This window comes from Mustela nigripes, chromosome 15 (assembly GCF_022355385.1).
Source record: "Mustela nigripes isolate SB6536 chromosome 15, MUSNIG.SB6536, whole genome shotgun sequence".
In the NCBI taxonomy this organism is placed as follows: Eukaryota; Metazoa; Chordata; class Mammalia; order Carnivora; family Mustelidae; genus Mustela; species Mustela nigripes.
Window position 1 is genome coordinate 73729106 of NC_081571.1, and position 9751 is coordinate 73738856.

Below are 9751 nucleotides of genomic sequence, written 5' to 3' on the forward strand. Positions count from 1 at the left end.
CTTTATTCTAGAAGGGAGCCTTTCCTGAGTGTGTTTATGGTGGCTAAGAAGTGGAAGGAACATTGTTTCCTTCCAACTTGCTTTCTTAGAGAAACGTGAGGAGAAGTTTTTTGTTTTTAATTTAATTTATTTGACAGGGAGAGAGAGACACAGAGAGGGAGCACAAGCAGGGGGAGTGGGAGAGGGAGATGCAGGCTTCCTGCTGAGCAGGGAGCCCGATGTGGGGCTTGATCCCAAGCCCCCGGGGGATCATGACCTGAGCCGAAGGCAGATGCTTAACAACTAAGCCTCCCAGGTGCCCAGAAGAAGGAAATTTTAAGTTTCATACTGACAGGCTCTTGGTCACCTCCATGACTACGAGACCCAATGAGCCTTAAATCAGTGCTTTTCAGACTCCCACATGCATGTGAACCAAGTAAGGATCTTTTTTTTTTTTTTAATTTGACAGACAGATCACAAGTAGGCAGAGAAGCAGGCAGAGAGACAGGGGGAAGCAGGCTCCCCCCTGAGCAGAGAGCCCAATGTGGGGCTTGATCCAAGAACCATGGAATCATGACCTGAGCCGAAGGCAGAGGCTTTAACCCAGTGAGCCACCCAGGTGCCCCCCAGTAAGGATCTTAAGATGCAGATTCTGGTTCGCTGGGCCTGGGAAGCGTCCAGAAATTTTCCATGTCTCACCAGCTCCATGTAATATGATGTTCTTGGTTCCTGGCGTTAAGCAATTTAGCCAAAGTCACCCACAGTGCCCACAACCAACCCCCACCCCCGCTCCCATCACTGACAGCACCCCACGAACCCCACTACCCACTGGGAAAATGACATTCTTCTCAGGAAACAGCCAGAAGATCCTGCTAGTGTGTATTTAATAAGCTCAGGCAGTTTCCTCCCAGGGATTTCTGCAGTTTTAGTCTTGTCTTAAATGGTTTGTGTCCACTAAACAGATTCTAGGCTCTTTTCATATAAATGAGCACCTGTTTCATAAGTTGAGTTTCATCAAACCAGCCGACTAATAGCTTTCAGGGTCTGTGAGAGTAATATGCTGCCCATCTTGTTACCAGCTCTTAGGGGCTGAGTTGTGTCTTCCTAAAATTTCTATGTCGAAGTCCTGACCCCCGGTACCTCAGAATGGGACTGTAATTGGACATAGGGCTTTTAAAGAAGTAATTAAGTTACGGTGAGGTCATCATCTGGGTGCACCAGTATGACTGGTGTCCTTATAGGAAGAGATTAGGACACAAATACACATGGGGGAACATGTTGTGAACACACAGGAAGGAGAAAAAGGAGTGGGGAGAAACCAAACCTGTCGACGCTTTGATCTTGAACTTCCAGCCTCCAGAACCAAGAAAGAACTTGATGTTGCTGAAGCCCCCAGCCTGTGGTGCTTTGTTGTGGCAGCATCAGCAGCAAACTCAGATGCCAGCTATTAGGATAGAGACAGACAGGACGTAACAAAAGGTCCTTGGCATATTCTGCAGAAAAGCGTGCTAGCGGGTGGCGGTCTTTCAGCAGCGACGGCCAGATTGCTGATCCTCCTCTCTGGGAAGATGCAGGCAGGGCAAAAGAGAACGTCCGTTTTCCAAACTGCACACCCTGCCACAACCAGAGATCTCACTGTGCTTATTCTAATCAGGCTCGGTCAAAAAGAGGAGAAAAAAAATTCATAGCATTATTCACAGTGGTCAAAGGACAGGAACAATCCAAATGCCCATCAACAGATGAAAGGATGAACCAGCGTGAATGCAGAGACAATGGGAGACTATTCAGCCTTTAGAAGGAATGGAATTCTGACACGTGCTACTACACGGATGGACCTTGAAAACATCATGCTCAGCGAAATAAGCCCAGCACAGAAGTATGCATATTCTACGATTCCACTAATAGAAGGCACCCAAAGGACCTCCTATTTCACAGAGATGGGAGCACCTGGGTGCCTCAGTCGGTTAAGTATCTGCCTTTGGCTCAGCTCATGCTCCCAGCCCTGATTAAGCCCCACATCAGGCTCCCTACTCAGTGTGAAGGCTGCTGCTTTCTCCCTCTCCCTCTACTCTTCCCTTCTCGTACTCACTCTCGCTCCCTCTCTCTCAAATAAATAAATGCAATCTTTTAAAAAGAGTTCATAGAGACAGAAAATAAAGTAGGTGGGAGATTCTGTTCAATGGACACAGAGTTCATGTTTGGGATGATGAAAAAGTTTCAGGTACAGAGTGGCAATGGTTATACAATAGCATGAATGCATTCAATGCCACCAAACTGCAAATTAAGATGACAATTATCATGTGGCATATTCCAGCACAATTTTATAAATTTAGCATAGATCTGAAAGTTAATATTTTTAAAGAATTTTTTTTTTTTCCAAAAGGAAGAGAAACAATGCCCTTAAGGTGTTTCACTCAGTCTCATCCTCTAAGCTGGGGAGAAGGTCTTGCTGGGAACTGAAGAAGGAATTTTTGGATCTTGCAGGGGTGGGGCCAAATCAGGCCCTGGGGCTCTCTGCAGGGGAGATTTATATGGCCTCCTGTCAGCAAGGCGAGGGAGTTAAGAGCTTAGGAGGTTAGAGAAGAGAATGGGAAAGGTCCAATGACTGAGTTCCCCTCTTTTGCCTTCTCGCACTCACGGGCCCAGAGGCTGCTTTCCCATCCCTCCCCAGCTCTGGCTGGCTCTGCCCCAGAGTCACCTGTGTCTGAGCCCTCAGGTGTCCACGCCTCACTTCACTCCACTTTGCCTGTTAAAGCATCATCTTTCGAAAGGCAGAATCGTGACTCTTCTACAGATTAGAACATGCTTGCCTGTGAAAGATTTAACTCGGTAATTAATGACAGACCCATTAAGATGTTAAAACCAGATCCAATAAGATTTAGACTTCAGAGATTTACATCCTCTCCAGGACAATGTATTTTGCATCACCATGAATGAGACTTACCGGCATCACCAGAGACAGGAGACATTTGCATGGCGAGCTTACTAATGCCTCTACAGAGTTGTAAAACAATCCAGTTGAAGACTCTCAAAGGTGCACACACCCTCATAGGACCCGGTACTCCTGGCCAGCCTGGGGGACAACACCCCAGGATTTCCCTGGAAAAATACTAATTGTAATTTTTGCCCATTTCTAAATCTTTGACAGTTTTTCTGGCCTGCCTGTTGTGCGGTGTATAAACGTGTGCACGGGACTCCTGGGTTCTCATCCGACTTCGCAGGCCAGTCTGGGATGGGAAGGAAACTGAATTCCCAACTGTACCTGAACTCAACCCCCTGTGGGTCTCCTCCACCTTGTCTTGCCTGAGTGGAGCTGAAATCACCCCATTCGCTGACCCCGCAAAGGCTGCTTACTCCCTGTTCAGCCATGTCTACATCCCTGGGGGCCCGTTACTATTTGGTGTCCAAGGGGAACACAGACTCTGCCAATACCAGCATTTTCTGCCTCAGCACTTGTCATTTTCTTATTTAATCAACTCGTGGCCAAACCCTGAGCATGATTCCAGCTTGATCCCTCTTAAACTGTGCATCCCCTTCCTTGGTGCCACGCTGAGAAAACCAGTTACCCACTGCCATACTGTGAGCCTGCCTTACTCATTCTATGGTACAGGCAGGCGGCAGCTCACAATAGAGAGGAAAATGAAGAGCAAAATTAATATTCTTATAATATTTAAAACATATTTATGAAACTGAGTGCCTATTATATATTAGGCGTTATAGTAAGAGATAAGATAGCTTCAAAAAAATAAATAAATAGCCAGCCTTCCCGATCTGATGGGGATAACAGCCAGAAAAGCAGATAATTTGCCATGACTGTGCATGGCCTTCTAATGTCCCCATCTTCGAAAAGCTTGTCATTTTGCCCAATTCCCCGTTGCTAGAGATTCTATCAGGGCGTTGTTTGTAAGTTACCCCAAGGGTATCCTATCGTGCACAAGGAATGGCTTGTTGGGGCGAGCCAGGCCATGCAGGCTAGCTAGGTCTTCCCAGTCTCGGCTCGGATATTTTTACTCCTACGTATATCAGTTAATATGCATTGGGGAAAATCTGGGTTTGATTAGGAAGGAGAAAAGAGCAGGAGGGAACTGGGAAGATGTTATGGCTTAATGGAGTCTTCCAAAAAAAGATAAATCAAAGCCCCCAGTAACCTCAGAATGTGAGCTTATTTGAACTAGGGTTGTTGCAGATATAATTAGTGAGACTGATGTCATACTGCGGAGGGCGGCCCTGATCCGGTACATCTAGCGTTCTTACCAGAAGAGGAGAAGAGAGGGGTGCCCAGGTGGCTCTGTCAGTAGTGAAGTGCGGTTAAGCCTGCCTTCAGCTCAGGTCCTGATCTCAGGGTCCTGGGACCGAGCCCCACATCAGCCTTCCTGCTCAGCAGGGAGCCTATGTCTCCCTTTCCCTCTCTCTGCCTCTGCGCCCCCCCCCCCCAATCTTGGGCTTGCTTGCTCTCTCTCAAAGAAGTAAATAAAATCTTTAAAAAGGAAAAAAAGAGAAGAGAGAGACACACGGGGGAAGCTGTGTGATGAGGGGCAGAGGCACCCCTAAGGACGCCCAGCAGGCTTCGAGAAGCAGGGAGAGGAAGGAAGGGTCCTCCCCTACAGGTCTCAGGGAGGCGGGGGGCGGGGGGATGGCCCCTGACACCTTGCAGCAGGGTCCTGGCCAGACTTTAGCCTCCAGAACTTCAAGAGAACAAATTTTTACTTTTCTGTGCCACCTGGTTCGTACGGTCGTACGGTCGGCGACCCGTCATGACCCATATTCAGTAAGGAAATGTGCTCTGAAGTGGGGACAGAATTGAAATTAAAATATCCATCTGAGGGTGCTCTGGAGCCATCCCTTCTCAGGGCTAATTTGACTTTAACCTAGATGATGGATACATAAGAGCGGTTTTCAGGAGGTGACTCTCTTAACCACCCTTGAAAGGGATTCTGATTATTTTGAGTTTCTGTTCTACTGAAATGTGGATTCAGACCAGGGATGCCTTGATCGCTCTGAATGCCTTTGACCTGAGGGCTTTGGCTGAAAGTACGGGATTCCAAGGGAAACAGACACCGACTCACCCATTAACCTGCTCTGACCGCTCCAACGGTCCCACTCAGGGCCGGGTGCTGGGGCGCTGAGATGACAGCTTTAAGGCAGAAGACTCACCCACGCCACCCGCCACTGTTGACAATGGGATACTACAGGGGACAGGAATAGGTTTGGGATTTTTTTTTTGTTTTTTCGGGTCCCCCCCACACACACAATATAGGAAGCAGCAAAATCTGCTCTTCTCTGGAAATTGCTATCTGGACTGACAACATAGAAATGTTTTCAATCTGTCCATTACTTTATGCCAAACCTCTGAGGTTTGAATTGTCTTAGCCACACCTTAAAACTCTAGCCTCTCAGTGCGGTTCCAGACCAGCAACATCAGCATCGCCTGAGAACCTGTTAGAAATGCAGATTCTTGGGGCGCCTGGGTGATTCAGTCTGTTAGGCATCTGTCTTTGGCTCAGGTCATCATCCTGGAGTCCCGGAATGGAGCCCCACATCGGATTCTGTGCTCAGCAGAAAGTCTGCTTCTCCCTCTGCTGGTTACCCAAACTGGAATCTATTGCATCAGCAGGGATGCATTGTCTTAACCCAAACTGGAATCTATTGCCATCAACAGGGATACATTGTCTTAAGGCACTGGCTAGCCTTCCAGGTGGTTGCTTCACCACATCCTATCGTAGCTCATTCCTCCTTCCTTCCCCTGCCTGTGCATGACTACATGTGCACGCACGCACCCCTGCATTTATGCAGCCGTCAGCGGACACCCAGGAAAACAAATGCTGTGGTCCATTTGGTAGATGGGTCCCCATGAGTCCGAGGCTATGCTGGGATGTTAGTGAAGCTCCTTCAGGTGATAGGGACCAAAGATCCTTTTCAGATCTTCCCAGGTGGCAGCACTGATTGTAAAGAAACAAAGAGAAGGAGCATCTCTTACTATGACAATCTGGGAAAAAACATATCAGGGTATCTCCGAGAGAGACAGAGGGAGAGAAACGAAAAGAAGACCGGAAATCATCTCAATGTCTAGGCTCCATGGATTCTTGGAATGTTCTTCAGGACAGGCAGTGAGACCAGCCTCTCTGGCAGTCCAGTGTCTGGTGTCCTTCACCACTGGCTCTAGGAACTCCATTTGCATATGACAGGGCCTCCTACATCTCTGCCTCTTCTGTGACTATTTCTGCTTCTCAGTGCCACCGCCTACCCTTCCGAGTGATTGTCGTGAGGCTTGTTTGCCAAGACAAGACTGTGTATTGCTTTCTTACAGTCTGGCTGCCCGCGTGGGGTTTCTCTGTCTCCCATTCAAAGGGCTCCCAGAGATATCCGCTTGGGTCTCCGGGGTCACCATGTCAGCAGAGAGCTTTCCCATTTGCAGCTCTCGAGAGGGCACCCGTCCCTGGCCAGTCACTGGTGGCCCAGACACAAGTAGGTACAGGTGAGAACCTGCTTAATGTGGCAGGGTACACAGGAGCCTTCTGGGGGTGATAGGTGCTCAGGTGACGTCAGAGCCCTCTCTGGGTTAGAAGAGAGGTCTAGGAAGAAAATACAGATCTTAAAGTCATGACTGTGGAAGTCGATGGTAGTTAAGGCCTCACGTGCGGTAACATTATCCAAGAACGATGGAGAAAGAAAGAGAAATGGAAGCCCAAGGTCACGCACAGCTACTAAGGGATAGACGGAGGGCCGCTAGGACATAGGAGTTAGCATTTGTTGAGCACCTCCTGTTTACCGGGCTCTGTGTTTTGATGCTTTACATAAATTACCTTATTTATTCTTTAAAACTCTTGCAAACTAGGTATTACCATTATTGTTCCCAATTTACAAATGAGAAGACTGACCGAGGCTCACAAAGACCAAGATCAAGCAACTTATAAATGACCGTAGGGAGATACTGGTGCAGTTTTGTCCAATTCCAAGATCGTTACTCTTACTGTGGTATGTGAACTATGTTGGCCTCAACGATATGGTGTGAAACATGGTGGTGGTCCCGGGGAGAAGCATAATTTCTGGAGGAAGAGATTAAGAGAGAAAGCCTCTGGAAGGTGCCTCTTCGGGCAATTAGAAATTTATCAGTGAAATTTCTTTCATTTGGGAGGCTCTGATTGCGATGAATTAAGAAGCCTGGCAAAAAAGACAAGGAGGGTCAGCTGTGAAGGGTAAGAAGCCGGAAAGGGGGGGAGCGTGGCTCGTGTTGTGCTGTTGTTTGTTGTTTTACTGCGAGGATGGTCCAGTCAGGAGATAGAGTCCATGCCACTAATTTGAACAGAGAAGGTTTATTTATTTATTTTTAAAATTTTATTTTTTATACTTTTAAAAATTTAAATTCAATTCATTAACGTATAATATATTATTGATTTCAGAGGTAGAGTTCGGTGATTCATCAGTCTTATATAACACCCCGTGCTCATTACACAGATGCCCTCCTTAAAGCCCGTCACCCAGTTACCCCCTCTCCCCAGCCCCCTCCCCTCCAGCAGCCCTCAGTTTGTTTCCTATGATTAAGAGTCTCTTATGGTTTATCTCCCTCTCTGGTTTCATCTTGTTTTATTTTTTCCTCTCTTCCCCATGATCCTGTCTTGTTTCTTAAATTCCATGTAAGTGATATCATATGATAATTGTCTTTCTCTGATTGACTTATTTCGCTTAATGTAATACCTCTAGTTCTAACCACATTGTTGCAAATGGCAAGATTTCATTTTTTGATGGCTAAGTAATATTCCATTGTGTATATATACCACATGTTCTTTATCCATGCATCTGTTGATGAACATCTGGTCTCTTTTCCATAGTTTGGCTATTGTGGACGTCGCTGCTATAAACATTCGGGTGCACGTGCCCCTTCGGATCACCACATTTGCACCTTTGGAGTAAATATCCAGTAGTGCGATTGCTGGGTCATAGGATAGCTCTATTTTCAACTTTATGAGGAACCTCCATGCTGTTCTCCAGAGTGGCTGCCCCAGCTTGCATTCTGTGTTGCAGGAACAAGATGGAAGACACTAGAACAAGGGCAAAAAGCCCTTTCCACCTGCCATGTCTTCCCCTGCTCCCTCCCCCCCCCCCCCCCCCCCAGCCCCTCCGTGTCTGCTGCAGGTAAAACTTCCCATTTGTAACAGATGCCAGGAGAAATGTTTACAGCGCCCAGCCCCAGCATCACATAGCAGGACAAAGAAGGATGGATTTGGAGCTCCAAGGAAACAGTACATCGATGACTCGCACACATGGGATAATACTGCCATGGAAGAGCCAGTAGGGGTCCATATTTTCCCTGTGAAGGTTCACTATGCTCGAACTCCAGTGACAGCACTCCCCAGAGAATTCTCAAGCCATCTCTCATCCTCTCCGCCCACCCATTTCGACTCTAGTCTGGCAGCTCCCACTCCTCTCTCTGATGGACTCAGAATGCACATCCACACCCTTGGAATTCAGATACACAGAATTTAGCTAATTCCATTATCATCATCTGTTTATGTAAGGCCCTTCTCTTACTTTTCGCTTCGTTTCCAAACCTTGCTCCCGTGCCCACTCCACCCCACCCAGTGTTATCTGTTTGGTGTGTGTCCTTGGATATGTGCGTGTGCACGTGGTTTTTAAAAGCACACAGGATTGTTTTGCATATGCATTATATGTACATACACATAAATATGTATACACATATGTACATACATAGAGTATTGAGTCGCGGGTCTCATTCTATTCTGTTTTTCTCTCCTTTACAGGCCGATCTACCCAGGCAGCGCTACAGACCTCTTGTTCACCAGGAGCTGATGCAAAGCCCTCTGCAGGCCGTACCCAGGACACCTGATTGCCCCTTCCTTTGAATATTCCCAGGAGGACTCTGACAGCCCACTCCCGCAAATAGCCAGGAGGAGCATCCCTCTGCATGTTCTCTTACACACCAGAGCGAAGATTCTCAGAGCTGCGCCCGCAAGTGCGATCGCTCGGCGTGCCACGCGGGGATTTTACTAAGTCCTGCTCAGCGTCTCCCAGAACACTGCGCATTCTACAGTCCAATCTCTACTGCACGAGAATTTCCATTTCCCTACGTCCTTGTCAACAATTGCTATCATCTGACTTTCTTTTTTCCTTTTTTAAAGGTTTTATTCATTTATTGAGAGAGAGAGCTAGAGAGAGTGAACATGAGCAGTGTGAGGGGCGTGAGAGGGGGAAGCAGGCTCCCCGCTGAGCAGGGAGCCCGACACAGGGCTCCATCCCACGACTCTAGGATCGTGACCTGAGCCGAAGGCGGACGCTCAACTGACTGAGCCACCCAGGCACCCCTATCATCTGACTTTCTAATTCTTCTTACATTATGGATGTAAAGTGGAATCTCAAATAATTTGCGTCTCTTTGACTAATCATGAAGTTGAGCCTTTCTTCAAGTTGCCCTTTTATATCCTTGGCCCATTCTTCTATTGGTTTCCTGACTGACTTTGTTAATTTCCTGGTATGTCCCAGATAAGATGTCAATAAACTTGACTGTAAAGGGCCCAGGTAGTAAGCATTTTTGGATTTGCAGACCGTGTGTCCTCTGCTGTACCGGCTCAGCTCTGCTGTTAAAGCATGTAGGAGCTATGACGATCTGTAAATGAACAAGCAGGGCTGTGTTCCAATAAAACTTACCCGAAAAGGTGTCAGGGTCAGATCTGCTGCCCTTTGGTTTCAAGCCATTACAGGACAAAGCACAGAATATGAAATCAGCCAAGCTCTAAGTGGTAATTCTCTACTGAAC